At 46.7% G+C, this 19,317-nt stretch overlaps 1 long non-coding RNA gene across 2 annotated transcripts; it reads left to right on the top strand.

Annotated features, from left to right (window-relative positions):
• The first annotated feature begins 527 nt into the window (after positions 1-527).
• Positions 528-7,497, top strand: LOC128351808 (uncharacterized). Of its 2 annotated transcripts, none has more exons than XR_008320053.1 (2): positions 528-877; positions 7,054-7,497. It is a non-coding gene; the product is annotated as an uncharacterized LOC128351808 (long non-coding RNA). The 2 variants fall into 2 exon arrangements; XR_008320052.1 differs by having other exon boundaries at positions 528-989.
• The last annotated feature ends 11,820 nt before the right edge of the window (positions 7,498-19,317 follow it).

Here is a 19,317-nt window from a genome sequence, read left to right as displayed (position 1 = left end):
ATAAATTACATATAAGACAAACCCCCCCAATTGTCAGGGATTGTTTAGAAATTACGCCACCCAGTCCTGCAATATTGTCTTTGGATTGCTAAAAGGTCCCAGTTTTGCCTCCATATTTTCTGACATGCTATAGAGCATGTTTTTGAGGCTTTGTTCTCAATCTTTCAGTCTAGTTCTAAATTTAACTTTCCTTCCGAGCCTAGAATGCTTAAAGGTAGATGGTCATTTTTCCCCCTTTAAAAAAAAACTTTTATGTTGTCAGCAATTGGCCCCAAGTTCCTAACAACAAATAACCCTGTCTTATTCCCCTTTTCTCCCAGAGAAGCTGGTCTAATGATATAACCACATCAGATTGGAACAAATGTTGTCCTCTGACAGATAACTGCTCGGCTGCTGCACCAGAACCAGCTAGCAGTGAGTGGACGCTGCCTTACTGATGTGTTATTTGTTAGAGTCACGACTCCCTCTCCCACAACAACAAGAACATCATAATAAAAGTCCCCCCTCAGTGGCTTCTGCCACTGTGGCCCATGTGGTAGTCTAGGTCAGAGAAAAGGAGGTAGTTTGAACGGATCACCCTTCCCCTGACCCATTCCTATATATCCAGTGCATGGTAATCTGCTTCCTCAAGTTGGACTATGGCTTTGCAGTCACTGCTGCTATGGTTACAGGCTGACTTCACTGGCTAGGAATTACACGACTGTGGAGTCTCTTGAGTCTTAGAGGCATTTAAGGGCAATTGCTTTGAAAGACGGAGCTACTACATCAAGTGACGGTGTGGGAATCCTTTCAGCACTACCCGGGCAAAAGCTGTAGTAAGATCCTATTGTTGTGAGCAGCTGATGGAGACGGAATTGCAGATTTCTTCAGGACACAGGTGCAAGAACCACAGCAAATTTCAGGCCCGTAGCCAGAAATTTTGCAGTGACTTTGCATTCCCCACTAAGGATGTGGGGAATTATTGCAGAACAGCCAGAATGTAAATGCAGGTAGCCTAATGTGCTTTAAGTTATATAACTCTATTATATATTAATAAGACACCCTAATTGTATGAAATGTTAAAACAAGGGCCTAGTGCATATCATTACCCCTACGCCTTTGCAGGCATTGATAACAGTGCTGGAAAATGGAAGCAACTTTACTCCTTAGGGTGCAATTGGAGACTGTTGTCTGTATGTTTGTATCCAGCACGCAGCCTCGTGAGAGGCGCCGCCAGCCTTACCAGGTCCGGCTGAGCTGTGGCGGAAGCAAAGGGAGCCACGATGGAGTGAGGTGGCCAGGGAAGGGTGTGCACCAGCGGCCAGTCACCCAGTGAGCTCAGAGAGTCATAGGCCTCTGACAAGCAGCTGCCTGGGCTGGGCATGGAGGAGGCACTGCCTGACGATGCCCGAGAAGTGTGGGTGGGACCAGGCAAGGGAGCAGAGGGACAGGAGATAGCTGTGTGAAACCAGCCAGGGAAGGGGTTAATAAAGGAAGGCGGGGGGTGGAAGGGTGAGGGTGGGGCTGCTTGACTTGCCAACTGCTATTTAAGGCGTGAGCTGCCTGTCATGAGGAGGCAAGCTGGGAGAGCGGAGGACGTGAGAGTCAGCTGCCGCGACCCCACACAGCCTGGAGGAGGAGCAATCGGGTGATAGGGAACCCTGAACTCTGAGGCCTTGCCGCAAGGGAGCTCGTCATGCCGGAACCCGCTGTGACAATTCTCTTTTAAATCTCACAAGTAAAAAGGAGGGCCACTGCCCCCCGCCAGATTTCAGCAACATCTCCTTCCCCAGGAAGTCCTCTGTGCCATTCAAAACTATGAGCCCGAGGGTTGCACAGCCCATAGGGACCTATTTTTAGGTGAAACAAAGGGCTTCTGTGTGAAGGAGGGTTCATTGAAATCTATCCCCCTCAATGAGTGCTAGAGCTGCTTTAGTTGGAAACTCACCCACAGCACCAGCACATCTCATAGAGCACCAGCATTTTGTTAGTTAAAATGTCAACCTCTGCATTTTACTCCATTCAATGGGCAGTGCTATCTAGTACTGTCACACATAGGATGTAGGCAAGGAGAGGAAAGACGAAAGCACATTGCAGTTGGATCCCTATTTGCATCACTACTGGAAAGATCTTACCCACTGAACTACACATTGAACAAAATCATGTGGTAAAATCCTTCTTGAATATAGGATATTTGTTTATATGGGAGACAGTTAAAAATTTGACCTGTCCACTTGCAGTTTGAAATGGTACTGTCCAGGAAGGATCTATCAGGGAGATTGCCTCAACAATGGATGGAGTAATGCATTGAGGTGAAACTGTATGTGAACAGGTGTTAATGATATAATAGAAGTTTTCACTGCTGTTGCCTATGCTATACTTCAGGGGCATGTTAGAAAAAGGTGGAGCATTTGTTCGGCAACGTACTTGCAATGTATCCGCTAAGTGCCCCTCCGTATTGCCCGTGTTTCCACACCAGTGTCACTGCATTGTCAGCAGGGTGCCCAGGGGCGGAGCCACCATTGGGCCAATGGGTTCAAAGAACCCGGACTGGTGACCAATCAGGGGCCGCGGGAGAGGCCCCGACACGCCTCCCGCATCTGACGTCAGATGCAGGGGTGGTAGTTTAGCTCCCGAGCGGGGACCGTGCGGCCCTTTCAGGAGCTAAACTAAGGCTGGCGCTGTGTTTGCAGCACCAGCCAGGAGCGGCTCTTCCTTGCAAAGGCAGGGAAGAGTCACTCCTGGCTCCCTTCGCAGCACAGCCCAGGAGCGGCTCATCCCTGGGAAGAGTCACTCCTGGGCTGCGTTGCGAACACAGCGCCAGCCTAACTAGCTCCTGAAGGAGCCGCGTGGCCCCTTCAGGAGCTAAGACTGGCACTGCCTTCGCAATGCAGCCCAGGAGTGACTCTTCCCAGGGATGAGCCGCTCCTGGGCTGTGCTGCGAAGGGAGCGCCAGCCTTAGTTTAACTGCTGAAGGGGCCGCGCAGCCCCTTCAGGAGATAAGCTTCAACTCCCAAATGGAGCCTCAAGGCTCCGTTCAGGAGCCAGACCACGCCCCCCATGTCTGACGTCAGACGCGGGGGCATGGCTATCCCCTGCGTCTGATGTCAGACGCGGGGGGCAGGGCTATCGGGGCGCCTGCCGCGGCTGCACACAGGCTGCCGGCGGGCTGGCTACACCCCTGAGGGTGCCATTCATATTTTCCATGCCTTGATTTGAGTTTTAATGATGCATGTTTGCCCTACAACGTTGTAAATGTGCTGCAGGGAAGTAGCCATATTTTTCCATTGTAGATTGCTTTGCCCCACATTTTATGAGTTGTACTGTGTTGCAGTATTGACAGTTCTTTGCCCCCCCTCCCCATGCTTGCTTCTTCCACTCCCTCACCGTGGGGAGAGAAACAGGCAGGGAGAAATCTCGGCTTTCTCCTCCTTTCCTCTCCACAGATCCCAAACCCCATACCTCCCTCCTCCTCCGTTGATTCCAATATAACTTGAGCTTGTCAACACAGAAGGGGAGGGGAGAGCAGCTGAGTAGATTTCTGAATCCAACCCTTTCTCGTGCACTTTTTACTGAAGAGGCAGGCCATTGAACGAAATCATTTACTTCTTTGCAATCCTGCTTGCTTACAACAAGGCAAAGGGCAGGGAGAAGGAACAGGTACACAGCTTGGGAGTGCTCTTGGATCCAGGCTTCACCCTTGTATCTCAGGTGGAGGCTATGGCCAGGAGTGCTTTCTATCAACTTCAGCTGATTCGGCAGCTGTGTCCATTCCTTGAATGATCTCAAAACAGTGGTGCATCAGCTGGTAACCTCCAGGCTTGACTATTGCAATGCGCTCTACGTGGGGCTGCCTTTGTACGTAGTTCGGAAACTTCAGTTACTTCAAAATGCGACAGCCAGACTGGTCTTTGGGATAACCTGGAGAGACCATATTATGCCTGTCTTAAAACAGTTAAATACTGTCTGCCAATATGTTTCTGGGCAAAATACAAAGTGCTGGTTATTACCTTTAAAGCCCTGAATGGCTTAGGTCCGGGCTACCTTAGAGAGTGCCTTCTTCTGTATGATCCCTTTGCATGTTGAGGTCATCTTGAGAGGTCCATCTCCAGTTACCACCGGTACGTCTGGTGGTGACTTGGAGCCAGGCCTTCTCTGTAGATGCACCTGGCCTATCGAATGCACTCCTGGCAGATATCTACAGTTTAGGCTCATTGTTGGCCTTTAAGAGAGCACTAAAAACGTACTTGTTTGGCATGGCCTTCCAAGGTTTTAAAATTGTTTTGAAGCATTTTAATTGGTTTTAAATGGTTTTGAGTTGTTTTAAGGCCCACTCTCATGAGTGGTCCAGTCTTCTGGGGAAGGCTATGCCCAAGTAAGGGCACTGCCCCACCCCTGGACTGTGAGCTCATGGGTTGAGTCAGCCCATTCACCCAAGGGAACCCCGCTTTTGTGGAGAGGGCTAGAAAGGCCAGAAAACAGGCCAAACCAGCTCTATAAAGACCAGGGAGGGGAGGCCAGTAGGTGGAAACTTTAGAAGAGCTCCTCGTGGCCATGGCAGCACCACCCGGGGGCAACAAAGTTAACCCGGTCCCAGCGGTTTTATTTATTTATTTATTTAAAAAATAGTTTGAACCCTGTACCAACTCGAACTCGAACCGAACCTGTGTGTGTGTGGGTGTTTGGAGGTGCACAAAAACAAACATGCCTGGTCTGGTTCGAGTCCGGTCTGGACTCGAACCAAACTGGGCAAACTGGTTTTGTGCACACCCCTAGTGTCTCCCCTGTCAGTGCAACTACTTGGGGTAGGTGCTCATGGTCGGGTGTAAAGGGCGGCCCCAGGGATACTTGATCATCAAAGTTCTATTTTTCACAATGAAAGGTTGGGAAAGCGGGGCCCATGCCCTTCCTCTTTGGGGCTTTGCACTCCCTAGGCTTACTCATGAGCAGGACTGGTCGCCAGGATTAGTGCTCCAATACGTGGGAAGTTCACTACTGCTGAGAAGGATAGGGCCACCGACCAAGGGCACACTGCTCAATAATGAGAGTAGAAGGCCAAGGGGGCACCCCCTTTCAGCTCTTGAGGAGAACCATTAGAGTAGGAGAGAGAATTGCCAAGCAAGTTCAGTCATGATGCCTGAAGGTAAAACATCCCCTTCTCCCACCAATCGCTCCCTCATGGGAGTGACAAGCCACTAGGGCTCTATGTCAAGTAATGTTGCAGTGTGGAGGGAATCTGCAGGGAGTGGTGCCCCAGAGACTGCTTTCCCTGTCTTGGCAGCTGCCACCAAGTAGCTATTAGAAAGTACCTCCTGTCAGCCCGTCCACCCATGTGGTCATGTGTGCCCTTGCCCCAAAACGGTGACCCCTCTGTCCCAAGGTTGCTTGAAAATGGCCCTCTTCACCCCTAATTTCCCACACCAGCAGATCTGCATGCATCTTTGACACTGGACTGGAATCTTGAATACTGAATGGGCGTAAAGCTCCATCCCAGTGTCTCCCCCCTCCCTTCTGCGCACATGTCCAGGATAGGGCACATGGAGCATCTAGCTGTCTGGGTGCATGAAAGTTTCCAGAGGGAATGAGGGTGGGGAAGTTTAGGGGGATCTGTTCTATCTTTTATCATTGAGAGTTGGGGTCCCCCACACAAGCGAACCCTTGGGTGTGTGGGCTGGCTCAACCCGTGAGCTCAGTCCATGGGTGGGGCAGTGCCCTTACTTGGGCATAGCCTTCCTCAGAAGACTGGTCCACTCATGAGAGGGTGAGCCTGCTTGGCAGCAAGTTGCCAGGCAGCAGGATTTGAGTTGGGTCTGCATGGACTGCTTTACCAGGTTTACCACTTGTGACTGTATCGTAGGTTATGGTGGGACAGACCCCACAGCATCCTTTGCCCTCCCTTCAGGGGCGCAACTATAATAGGGCAAGGGGAGACACTTGTCTGGGTGCCCACGGCCTTGGGAGGCCCCCCCAGAGGCAAGTCACATGACTGACTCCCCCAGCCGTGCACCCGCCCGAGCTTCCTTCAGTTGTATTCATCCTCCGAAATTGATGTGAGTGTTAAGACCTGGAGCTACCAGAACAGCATGTCTTTCTCTAGTACCATTAAATGACTTCGTCCACAATTTACAAAACCTTTTTAAAAATAATTTAGGATGATGTTCTATTGTGGCACATAGGTTATATATATATAAATTTTACTATGCTTTTTGTTACCACTATTCAGCCTCATTGAAGATTTCTTTGCTTCATGAGCTGAGCTTCAGTTGGGGGGGGGGCAATTTTAAAATCTTGTCTCTGGGCCCACTCCAACCTTGCTACACCCCTGACTCCCTTATCTACATATCCCCTCCTATGACATCCCCATGTTCTCCTCCCAGAGTAACAGTGGAATACCAATCCCGGCTGCACACCCCCGGCATTTGTGCTTGTGCAGGACTATAAGGGTGCAGGGCTCCTTGAGATTGGTGGTGCCATCACTTGCAGACAAGCGCTGCCATGGCATGGCATAGAAGGGCATTGCAGGGCAGTTAAATTGATGTAAATGTTCTTTCCATACCGAGGGTGGGTGGAATGTTCCAAAAATGCACGATCACACTCAACACATCCCCTTCGAGACTGTGACCAATCACAGCCACCCCGCTGACATGGTGACACTTTGCCCACAGTCTGGCCACAGAGCTTGCTGGGATCTGCCTCAGAGGCCAAAGAGCAGGGAGGGGCTCTCCTCATCTGGAACTGGAGTTTGGCGGGCCATGGTTTGGTGGAGGTCCATGGCGCAATCTGGAGTTTCAAACTGAAACCGTGTGTTCACCTACCTCCAGATTGGTATTGTGTATGAACCGGGCCAATGTGTCCAAGAGCAGCCATTTTAACACAGGATCTGCTCAGGTTTTCAATGGGTCCCCCCCCCCAGACTGCTTACCAGTAGCACTTGAGAACAGATCCACATTTCCTGCTGGTCTTCAGCTCTCACCAGATCCCATTCTCCTCGCCAAAAGAGCTGTGTTGGTAGCAGGAAAAGTGGAGGAAACACATATGCCTAAAAACACAACTGCTCTTTATTGTTACTCTCAGGATCTGCAGAAGCTCCAACCAACAGATCCAGCTCCCAAAAAACGTCAGGAGCTGCAATGGAACAAAAAGGAGCTGCAGAGGAACAACTAAACAACTCAGCACCCCCTAGCATACATAACATATCTTGCCACCAACACTGGAAAGATTTACTTGTGGACTGGTCACAATTCTTGGCTGCTACATATTCCAGACACAGGGGGAGGAGAGGGGAGTGGAAGGTGGGGAGGGCCATCTTCACTGGTCCCAGGCCCACACCTACCTTACTATGTCTTGCTGTACTTGTACAACAATAGAAATCAATTGTTTTCTAACATCTTTCATTCAGACAACTCACTGCTTTTTCTGTTGTGTCTTATGATTCACAGCCCATTCCTATCCATGTTTACTTAGAAGTAATGCCTACAGACTTTAATGTGGTTTATTTTCAATAAAGTATGCACAAGATTGGAGCCTCAGATGATTTTTGTAAGAGACTAGAACTGCAGTCTGAAGAACTCTTTTCAGTCTAATTACATCATGCAACAGAAATTCAACTAAGGCTGAGTTCCACCAGGACCCAGTGAGTTTCACTTTCCTCCCCTCCTCCCTAGGGAACAGTATATCTTAATTATTACAGCAGACATGAGTCATACCTTCTGCTATCTCTGAGCTGACCATGTGTCCTATGGCGAGAAGCAGCTCATCCCTGAATGAGCTGACCCATGATATGATTTAAATGCTAGGGAGAAATGGATTAAAGCACTGGTGTGACTGAGGTTAGCCAAAGAGATAAGATCTGAACATTTCCCCTCTGTATGAAAAACACACACAGACCACTTACTACAACACTATATGGAACAGTTTTGAAATGGTCACAGCAGACTATAACGTCAAAAACCCATGCCAGAACTGTCTGAGCAGCACAGGAGCTGTTTGATAGTGGAACAATCTGCCTCTTGTGGTGGTTGGCTCTTCTTCGATGGAGGTTTTCAAACAATGGCTGGACAGGCCTCTGTCACCGATACTGTAGTAATTCCCTGCACTAAGCCGGATGACCTCCAAGGTCCCTTCCAGCTCTATAAATTTCCCTTTGATTGATTGATTATCATATTTATATACTATATCTATATATTATATCTTGTGTTTCTTGTTAGATTGTGAGCCCTTTGGGGACAGGGAGCCATCTTATTTGTATTTGTTATTTCTCTGTGCAAACCGCCCTGAGCCATTTTTGGAAGGGCGGTATAGAAATCAATCAATCAATCAATATACCACATGATATATGTATACCTAGGTGGTGTATCTAATTTAAAACACAACAAATATAATGCAGGATAAAATGATTAAGACAATTTTATATTTATTTATCATATTTATTTAATTCTATCTATCTATCTATCTATCTATCTATCTATCTATCTATCTATCATATTTATGATTATGTTGGGTGTCAGATATCCTGGCTATATCAGCAAAATGGGACGTCCTCTTTGCAACTCTGTGGGAAGAGTACTGCAGCAGTAGGACAATCTTGTAAACTCCGGGATAGTTATAAGTCTGAACAGTTAGCTAGTTGGTATATGCAGGATACAAAGATGAAAGGTGTGTTTTTAAATAACATAATGATTCTTCCTGAGTCTAAAAGGAAAGGCAGATATTAATAACACACTGATCTACATCTACTATGGTACATAATACAACATATAGCTATCCTTCCATTCCAGAGCTAGTTATGGATGCATGTGTATATCTATCCAAAAAGCAGGGCTGGGAGAAGGTAGTTGTGGCCATGCATTTAAATGATGAAAATGGGCACTTGCTCAGTTTAATAGGCTGCTGCTTCCATCACAGATGTAGAAGCATTTAATTCTTTTTCTGTCCATCCTTTCCCCACTTTCTGAGGCCTAAGTGATTCCAACTTCATTAACTGTCATTCCTCCCCTCTGATGTATTGCTTGGCAAGTACATCCCACCCTCTGTGTTGTAACTTCCCTGATAGCTAATCTGAGTTCCACTTGTACACTTGGATGATTTTTGTCAAATGACTTCACCAGATGGATTGAATAGCTGGATCTTAAGCTCAATCTCTCCCCCAGTCCTAATTTTACTAGTGAGCTCTTTATGTCCGTAAAGGAGATTAAAAGAACTTCTGTTCCTAATCTCTTTGATGAGTGTGTGAGGAATCTTAAAATCCAGAATTCACCCACATTTCCAGCACAGACTGGGAACAAACTCTGCATGTGTAAAATCTTTCAGAATTTCAGTAGTTCTGGGAGCTGAGTCAGGGATGAATGAAATTGTGAAAATTATTTTGGGGATGGCCCACAGCTCAGTGGATAGAGCACATGTTTTGCATATAGAAGGTCCTAAATTCAATCCCTGGTCTCTCCAGGTAGGGCTGGGAAAGATTTATGTCTGAAACTATGAGTTCCAGTCAGGGTAGACATAGACAGACCAATAGTCTCAGAATAAGGTGATTTTGATATGCTCGGACTTCTGCAGAAGAGATTATAGATGAATCATAAACAAAATGAACGATGTATGGCCAATATATTTATGCAGTACAACTACCACAAACATGGGTGGAGTAGGCTTTTTGCTGCCCATAGATAGGCAAAAAGGCTTTTGCCTCCCTTTTACCTTAAACAAAAAGTGTTTGCCTTTTTAAAAAATAAGGTAAAAGGGAGGGACTTTCTCCTCACCCACTCCACCCTTGCTGCAGCCGCCGCTGCCCATGAAGAGGGGCAGCAAAATTTGAGGAGGGGCAAAATGTGCTGCTCCTCAAATTTCGCCACCGTAGGCAAATGGCTACTCTGCCTCTCTGTTATTCCACCACTGACCACAAAATTAAAACATGGATTGCTATCTGAGCTACCAACTGGACTCTTATCACCTGCTATCACAGTTCTCAAATTAAATGTGAAGCTGGCCCCTTTGAAGAGGTACACAATCTCCCTCCCAAAAAACATGTGGGCTCAGTGTCAATGCAATTTTGTTTCTGTGGTGATGAAGGTATTGAGCAGAACTGCTGTGCATACAACAACTGGAACTTGCAAGAGAACTGGCCAAGCAGTACCCTCTCTTTGCATTCTGAAGGAGCCATGGCTTGTTCCTCATGGACAGCCCAATCCCATGTATAGTTGCTTGACAGTAAGTCTCATTATGTTCTGTGGTGCTTACTCCCAAATAAGTGTACTTAGGATTGCAGTCTTAATGTTCCAAAGCACACCTATGATCTCATGAGAGTTATAGTGCATGGTATCATGCGTGGCTTCTGCCTCTTTCAGTTGTGCAACAAAACACCAAACTGAGGATCCAGTTCAAATGTGCCACTTACATATATTTCTGGGTCCCCGATACTGAGATGAGGATAAGATGTCACAACACAGAGCAAGCATAAGTGATAATGTTCTCTCTCTATTTGCTTTCTATAGCTTGCCATAGAACAAAGTGTCTTTAATTAGGCACTCTGGGTTCTTTTGTTACTGTTGACTGGAAAAGCTTTGGAACCTTACTTCCTACATGGTTTTCCTGCATGGTACATATGAGGATAATGTGAGCAGAAGAGAAAGGAGAAGCTGAATAAGCATCTGAGGCCAGCAGGAACTGATGGATGTTGGTCACATCCCCCACAGCATTCTTTGCTCTGTTATTGAGGCTATTCACATGTGCGGAGGAAACTGGGCTAAGGGAGCCCAGCTGGGTTCCCTCCCGCACATGTGATCTGCCGGGAGCTGTACGACTCTTGGCAGTTAGCCCACTTAATTCCCCCTCTTAAACAAGGTTAGCAGAGCGCTAGCTCTGCTAACCCCATTTAGTTGATCGTGAGTCGCCACGGTGCGGCTCTGTTCCATGGCGACTCACAAGTAGACCCCCAACCTGTTGGGAATTCTCTCTGGTAGGAGAAACCCCTTTTCATTATAGCAGAGTGCACAGAGGCACAAAACAGCGGAATTTGGTTATGCATGCGTGTATGCTGAGAGTAAAGTAACTTGGAGCCAGTTCATAGTTTCAAATCAATATAAGTAGTATTTATTAGAGAACATTCTAGATAGGAAAGTGAGGAGATAGAATCTCTAATCAATCTATCTAGCCAGCGTGGTGTAGTGGTTAGAGTGCTGGACTAGGACCAGGGAGACCCGAGTTCAAATCCCCATTCAGCCATTAAACTAGCTGGGTGACTCTGGGCCAGTCATGCATCTCTCAGCCTAACCTTCTTCACAGGGTTGTTGTGAAAGAGAAACTCAAGTATGTGGTACACCGCTCTGGACACCTTGGAGGAAGAGCGGGATATAAATGTAATAATAATAATAATAATAATAAAATAATCTAGCTGGATGCAGATGGATTCTGCATCTCTGGACACATGGTACAGGGGAGAGGAGCTTGCATGTTGCAAGGTAGAGGGAAGGGAAGAGGAAGAAAAGAAGAAGGAAGTGGCTGGAAGGAAGGGGGTCCCTAAGATTAGCAATCTATATATCAAAGGGATAGTGTCAGAGCAGTAGAGAAGGGATGACCAATGTCTTGACCCTCTAGCCCTCTGACTCACTAGTCTGTCCTCCTATGTCATTGAGACAGGAGACAACGTATAGTCTTTCACTTACAACACAACCGGAAGGCTGCAGCAAGCCTCCTGGCCTCGGAGGTCTCCCCAGAATGCCCTAAGCACTCGCACAGGGCAGCCTGGGACTTCCGGGGGCCGGGCAGTCCCCACACTCTGCTGCCCCTACTGGCTCCATGATGGAGCCGGTAGTCGTGTTGGCAGCCGATCCAGCTGCCCAGGGCGGGCTATGTGCTCGCCTGCGGGGAGAGCGGGTCAAGTCTGTTCTCCCCGCAGCAGCTCTGCAGGCTCTCCACACTGCTTGTGTGGCGAGCCTCATTACATGCAGAAAGTCCTGATTCAGTTGCTGGCATCTCCAGATAGGGCTGGGAAATATCTGTCTGAAACCCTGCCAGGCTTCTGCCAGTCAGTGGGAGGCAATGGGCTCCTTCTCATGATCCTGAACAGGGTAGGAGAGCTGTACATACTTTCAACAGGCTGTCATGTGTTTACAAAGATCAAGGTAGGAGGAGAGGAGAGGGATCGTATGGGAGCTAGAGACTGGGTAGGACGGCTTTTTGTCCACCCTCAATAAAATGCTGGGGACAGAATATGGATTGTCCACATCCATCCTACCAGCTCCCAGCTCCCCCATGATCACTCTCCCCTCCTTCTCCCTTGATCTTTGCCAACCCAGGAACATACGTGGCTCTCCTACTCTGGATGGGCACTTCTCCTACCCTGTTTAGGGTTCTGTGAATGAGCCCACTATTGAGCTAGATGGACCAATGGGTCTGACTCAGTATAAGGCAGCAACCTAGGTAGAATCTCCTTTGAGAGGCAATGATGGCAGTTCTGTCTGTTAGATTGGCAAATGGAGAATCAGGAATCTGTCCATGGGTCCAATTCCCCACACTCATCCCTGTCTTGCTGGTGTGAAATTGACCCCTTGAGTCATTCCAGTCCAGTCTCTGCCACTTGAAATGAAAGTACCACCACCGTTGTGAGGTGTTTGTTGCCAGCATTGATGTCAATAGATGTTAGCAAAAGCACGTCAGAATAACATAACAAACATCAGAGACCCTCCTATGTCCTTGGAATCCATGGATTATCTGGGCCCTGGGGCGACCACTAGTTTTTGAATGCTGGAATGTTTCCAGAAGGATAAAGGGCCAAATTCGGCTCCTGAGGAGGTAGAAATGGCATGCAAGGAATGAATAAACCACCCTATAATCTCCCTGCTATTTTGTATGGTTTTAGCACATTCCAGGGCAGGCTCAGTGGTTTTATTCTTCAGTGCAAGGCCGCATGTAAGCATTTCAGATTATTGATATCAATGAGACCCTTTCCTTCTACCAACCCTCAAGGAGAATATAAACAAAATTTTATTGGGATAGAAAAAGCTTATGAAAAAATAACTTAGCAGTGATTCATCCAGATTTCATAACTACAACCATCACCCTTTCCATACTGAAGTGTTCTCTTACTGCTTATGAATCCTGTATCAGGCTTCTAGCCACAGGCATGTGGGCTAAAGTACCAAGACGTTCGTACGTACACACACACACACACACACACACACACACTTACTTCAGGTCTAGGCCATGGGGTGATTATGAGCTAAAAGTACTATTCAGTTTTCTCTTTGGCTTGTAAATATAAAATTGCTATGGAGAATAGAGAGTAATAGAGAAACCTAGCAGAGTGACTTCATTTGGCTGTCTGAAATAGCAATAATCCAACAAAAATGTGGGAAAACATTAGGAAGGAATCGTGTATTGTGATGAAATGAAACACTGGCTGTAGAAAGGAGCCCTCTTAACAGTGCCGAGCAGAAGGAATAATAAAGTTTAGCCCATCCTTCTAGGTTTATGGCAATGAGCTGGGATCTGAAGAAGCCATGGGGATTTCTCAAGAACTCTCAGTTCACCTGTTTCCCCCCACCCCCATATAGTTGACTCATTCTATCCAATGGAACGGTGGCACATAGACTAGCAAGCAAGGAACTGCTGCTGATGTGTTCCAGGCTCTCTGATCTCATAAGGGATCCAGTTACCCATAATATGGTCTACTGGAGATAATATGGTCTATCTCAGGTTCATTCAGATAACCTGAGATAACAATGCATTTCTCTGCAACCATCAACTCAGTTCCCACATAAACTTGAGCTGGTGCTAGACAGAACCTGCAGCCCTCACAATGGAACAATAGAGGCTATGAACAGCCAACAGCTACTGCTTCTCCAGATGGGGGTCAAATGAACTGTCCTTGTATGCCAGCATTGGCTCTCATTCTCAGTCCCTTTCTGTGGAGTCAATCCCTTTCTGTGGTATTCAGCAATAACCATGAACAGGAGCTGGCTGTATGGGACTTCTTTAATCCTCCTGGAAGGCACAGGGCAGGAAATGGAATATTGTTATATGAAGAATCCAGGCACCATATTTTGGGGGCGTAATTATCTCTTGGAGAAATAGAGATTTAGCAGATACCCCCAAGGGCGCAACTAGGTAATTTTGGTGCCCAGACCTGAAGGGCTTTGGAGCCCCCACTCCCAACATGCCCCCCCGCCATGAGTTTTAAAAAAAGTTTACCACAGCACCAAAACCGTCAATAATTCTAGCTGCCATGGGCGTAGCTGGGGTGTGGGAGTGTGTGGGGTGAGCTGAGCAGGCCTTCCCCACCCCCTTGGTGGTGGTGGTAGTGGTGGCAGCAGCAACGGCGGGAGCAGCAGGAGCGGCTGCTGGGCCTGACCATTCATCCCAGCGGCCCTTGACAACTGTGAGGCGCTCTAGCGTGCCTGCGCAGTTGGAATAGAGTGTTGCAAGTCCTGACGTCACAGGCTAGCGACACTCTATTCCAATTGTGCAGGTGCACTGGAGCACCTCGCAGTTCTCAAGGGCCGCTGGGCTGAATGGTCAGGCCCAGAGGCCGCATCTGCTCTGCCCGCCGCCAACACCATGGTGGTGGGGGAGGCCTGCTCAGCTCACCCCCATACCCCAGCCGTGTATATGGTGGCTAGAATTATTGATGTTTTTGGCACCATGGAGCACTGGGCATGTAAAGAATGTTCTGGAAATTATGGTCAAGAGCTTTTTCTGCAATATTTCTGATTATTCAGAAGTACCTAATTACCTAGAACTAGGCTGACCTATGATAAATGTTTTCCAAAATGATGTCAGTGCCCACAGTATATTATGGTTTCCCAACATCTCCTACCTCTGACCCCACATCTTCAGTCTTATTTGCTAGGTGGTGGATGCAGATGAGGACACCAGAAAGTGTGGAACAAAAAAAGGCCCACATCAGGATGCAGAGCTGCTTAGCACACACAAATTCTCCTCTAGTGGACTGGATTCTAGTCCAGACATTAGGCTGAAACGGCTGCAAAATTGTCCTGATGGATTTAAGTAATAGGAGAGCTTCCCTCTGTACCTCCCAAGTTTGGATTAAACATGGGGGGGGGGGTATCCCACTGTAGGACAACACTTGCATTTCTTTTTTCTCATTATTTCATTTTTTTAAAGCATTCACAAAACCCACAGGTAGAATTCCACTTTCCTTTTTTAAACTTTCCCCATTTTTAACCTTTCCTATGTGGGTTTTGTGGAAAGGTTGAAAATCTTGCCCATTTCTTTTGTGGGTTGCATGGGAGATATTACCCTTCATACCCTGCCACCCAACCTACTTTGGTGTCCCTAGGAGCTACCTATGGGGAACAATGGGGTGTTTCGAGTTTCCCCATTGTTCCCTATGGCTGGAACAAGCTGCACTCACAACATGTGTGCATGCATGCATACAAGTATTGCATTGCAATCTCCAATGCATTTTGGAACCCTTCCTTGAAAAACACCACAGAAGCACACACTAAAAGGGAATGTGTTCCTCCCAACATAGAACACACATTTCAAAGACAGTTTAGAAATGGCCAAAAAAGAATCACTGACCCAAAATCCACTGCCAGCCACAGTGCCTGTGCTGCAGTAACATCACTGGCACAAGATGCTCTCTCACACACAATTATGACTCCTTACTTCCTACTATTATAACAGCTGCCACAACAGCTCCCTTAGCAGCAAACATAGCCATAAGCTCAACTAGAGCAACTTCAGCCACTTTTTGACTGCGTACATCTTGCAATGCAGATTGCAGAGCAGACCAGAACAGTGAGTGAAGCACAAGTTACTCTCAAAGCAGACATGGAGCTCATCTCACAGTAATTACCAAGAAATATTACACAGAGAGAAAAAGCTGCCACTGCCCATTTCTCACCACAACACAATGGCCTCATTTGCATGTAACGTGAAACTGGAGATGAAGGGGCCTCCGGTTTCATTTTCTGAAAGTCCAAATGCAGGCAACCACAGTTTTGCTGAAAAATGGACCCACAGTTTCCCTCCTTGGACTCTGATCTATACCTTCAGTTTGTAGTAAATTTTGCTGCTTTCAACTTTGGTTCTGTGGTGCTAGCATTATATTCAAACACAGCACCGCAGTCAGGCTCTTTCGCAACCGGAGTTGAGGGAGGAAGCTCCTCCCTCACTCTGGCTGCTATTGGCTGCCGGAGCTGTCCTTCCATCATGAAGGAAGCCCAAGGAACCAGTTCCCCCTCCTCTCTGCAGTCAGCGAGAACTGCAGAGAGGGAGCTCTTAATGATGATGCCCAAATTTGGATGGGAGAGCAGGGAGAGTGGGGCATGAAACATTCTGTGTTATGTGCGAATGCAGCCTCTCTCAAACAAAACAAACCACAACTCAAGAAAGGCAGGCACCCAAGTTCTGCCTTTGTCAATCTGAGATCGAATAACACCAGATAATTATAGGAGTAATAGCACAGCATACTATACTCAGTGCTGAGAAACCCACAAAATCAAACCTTCCTTGATTCCTTCCTCTTCTCCTGAAGTATCCAAGAGAAGCAAACTATAAGGGCTTTATCTGTCTCCTAATTCCCCTGAATACATTTTGAAGCTCCCTCCTTTTGTGTGTCCCCCCCCACACCAGTCATTGTATCCTGGGGCACAGTTGCTCATGCCAACACTTGATTTGTATGCTAACAAGCCAACCAAGGAGATCACAAGCCAATCAGAAGCCAGTGCCAGAAAACCAATCAGCAAGGGAAAAACAGACCTTCAAAATGGTGCTTGAAACACTGAAATGTTTCTAAGAAAAATGGGGTTGTTTTGTTCCAAGCTTGAAACAGGCCCTTTACTTAAAGGGTGTTTTGTGTCAAGCTCAAAACATTCAAAATGGCCCATTTTGAATCAAAATGTTTCTATGATGAAATGTTTTTCACATCCCTAGTTTCTGCCTCAAAGAACATCCACCCCATTGCAAAGCCCAAAGGAAGAGAATGTTGGAGATGAACTTCCAGTGCATCGACCTTTTGCACCAACTGTCCTAATGACCACTAGGGGCATTGGTTGTAGAGACAGTGAGTAAGGGTCTCCCTATCTGTCCCTACTCTATGACCCCTGAACTGACTCTGCAGCACTTCCTGTGCTGAGTCACAATCCTTCCTTTCCTCCTAGAGAGCAGATGGAAACATATATATCTCTCCCTCCTTACCTATCCACTATGTAGTCCTTTAGATTAGATATAGGTCTTTCCTGTCTAAGTGTATTTAACCAATAAATGTTTAGCAATAGCATTTAGCACTTACATTTATATACCGCTCTATAGCCGGAGCTCTCTAAGCAGTTTACAATGATTTTAGCATATTGCCCCCAACATTCTGGGTACTCATTTTACCGACCTCGGAAGGATGGAAGGCTGAGTCAACCTTGAGCCCCTGGTCAGGATCGAACTTGTAACCTTCTGGTTACAGGGCGGCAGTTTTACCACTGCGCTACCAGGGGCTTTAGTGTTTAGTCACACAAGGATCTCCATGTGTTTTCTCTAAATAGCTGCAATATCCAAACCATCCTCTGCTACCTGGAGTGTGTGCTCATTCCTTAGTGCTCTGCTGTTTTACCTATTGTGGGTAAAAATCAACAACCTCTAACAGAGAGAGCATTCTGTGTCTTCACAGTTTCTTGACCTCAAGAAAATCTGACTCCTAAAGAGCTGATTTCACTATTTGGCTCCCTGACCCATTGCAGACCCATTCCCTCACCAAGTGAACCTCCAGCCTCTTCCTTCTAGTCCAGGAAAAGCTACGCAGACAGGAAAGATATGCTATCCCTATTTGCTCAATCTAGCCCCTTTTCTCTAGAATAGGACTCCTTCATTGCCACCCTCTTCCACAGATATCTCCCCTCCCCTCCATTTTATGACTCTCTGTCCCAGGATCCATTTTATGACTGCCTGACCCATTGTAAAGCTGCTTTTGTAAAGTAGTGTTACAAAATTGCTAGCTATTCCAAGTGCTAAGTAGACTGTCTAGGAGCTGTGCCTTCTAGAACTTGATGGTTTTACCCTATTCATTTCAATTGCACTCTTTGAATGTGTTTTTTTTTCCTGAGCTAACATTTCTCTCAAACAATTCCCCATGTAAATTATTTATTTTGCTAATTCCCTAATCAGATTGTATATTTCTAATAAATGTTAAGTGATTTGCATTGAAAGCCTGTTTGTACCACTCCTGCACTTACGTACAGGTTAGCCTTTGGTCAAAAAATCTTTTAGCAGGACACGAGAGTCTAGCCTCACGTGTTGTAACAGTTTGTGGCTGAACATGTTTTACAGAGAGATGATTTGGTGAAACTGCTTCCACCACGCTTACATTTGTATATTATACACACTCTTATTTCCTTTTCCCTCCCATTGAATTTCTGGAGACTGCTGTATTTCCTTCCCATCCTTGTAGTGCTTTCCCTGTCAGGCTTCATTTCTTTTCTGTTATAGCTCTTGCATCTTCATCCCAGCTTTATATCAGAGAATTGCTTTCTGTGTGAGTTCTTCACTCCCACCCCAAAGGTATCTCAAGAAGAAATACTTGGAAAATTCACTATGGGTAGGGACTAGACTAAGTTAGTCACAGCTAAGTTCCTGTGGCTGACCAAATTACTCCCGAGTAGTCCTACTGAACATAAGTAGTCTTTTAGAGTAACTCCTGAGTATTACTATTGAGTAACTTAGGGTCATTTTGGACATAATGCCAAACCATGGGTAGATGTACTTGAAGTTAAGGCAGTCCACATAAGACAATCCAATAACTGTGGTTCCATTACCTTCTCCCCCTCTTTCTAGTTCTCCCAGGCTCAATCCCACCACTCCTGGTGCTGCTTGCATTGCCAAACTGTGGCTATGGTATCAGCACATCACTCATCCAGCAGCCATTGGCTGTGATGTGAGGGAGGGCATGCTCATCATGCTTGGATTCCCTCATATCTTCCGGTGGCCATTTTTGGCAGGGAAAATACAAATTAACACTTTCCTTCCTTCCCCTCTCAGCTATCACATGGCTCCACTCCATGACTGAAACGGTTCCCCCTGTTTATGAAGCTGGAAATGTTGTATGAAGCTTGGCCAACCACGCCCCAAAAACACTGGTTAAAACATGAGCCCCCCACTTGGCCAGGCACTTCCTCATAGCCCCCTCATTTTAAAGGTGTCATTATGTCCAGTTAGCAGGGACTATAAAATAAGCAAACAAATGGACTTGGGACTTTCCCACAATCCCCTGTGCCCATTTCTGGTTCTGTACCTTAAAATGAGGAAATTTGAGGAATGTAGTATGGTTGTTGCCAGACAGAGAAAGTAGGGGTGAAGTGATGAGTTGCTAGGCAGCAGAATGTGGAGAGTTCA

This window comes from Hemicordylus capensis, chromosome 3 (assembly GCF_027244095.1).
Source record: "Hemicordylus capensis ecotype Gifberg chromosome 3, rHemCap1.1.pri, whole genome shotgun sequence".
Lineage (NCBI taxonomy): Eukaryota > Metazoa > Chordata > Lepidosauria > Squamata > Cordylidae > Hemicordylus > Hemicordylus capensis.
The sequence above is the reverse complement of the archived record's forward strand: the minus strand, read 5'-3'. Positions and strand labels throughout refer to the sequence as shown.